Genomic DNA, 572 nt, shown 5'->3' with positions numbered 1-572 from the left:
TGTTTTCCCTCTTCCAAGAAGCTTTTTTCCTCAAACTAGTGATATAAAGATATGTAGTATTAATCTCCAAAGATTGCATTTACACACATGAACTTAATTGTAGAAAAAGATTTATCAGTATCTGGCTTTTAAAAACATCAAGCTACTCACTGTCTAAAACCAACAAAAATATCATCTTTCCTCTAAGGGAAAAGAAAATCTGAGTTTGAAGAGGCTAGAGAATTTTAACACCAACTAAATTCCACACAGCCACAAAATTGTGATTAAAATAAAGGGTTTCTCCACCGCCAAAGGATTTTTTCTCTCTGTGAACAAATATCTATCATGGTGGAAATCCTTACTAAATGACTTTGTTCTGTTCTTTTTCTCACTTTTTCCATTTTTATTTATTCCATATTTTTTTTCTAGATGGCAAATAACTTTTTACTTTTTAAGAAAAACTAGGATGAAAGCAGATACACATTTTCTAGGAAAGAAGGAAGCTTCCTTTGCAAAAAAAACTCAACGCCTACGGTGGTTTTAATGCCATCTCCCCAAAAGCATGTATTGAAAACTTAATCTCCAATGCAACA

The sequence above is a fragment of the Galeopterus variegatus genome, unplaced genomic scaffold (assembly GCF_000696425.1).
Source record: "Galeopterus variegatus unplaced genomic scaffold, G_variegatus-3.0.2 Scaffold16890, whole genome shotgun sequence".
Lineage (NCBI taxonomy): Eukaryota > Metazoa > Chordata > Mammalia > Dermoptera > Cynocephalidae > Galeopterus > Galeopterus variegatus.
Note: the sequence above shows the minus strand (reverse complement) of the source record.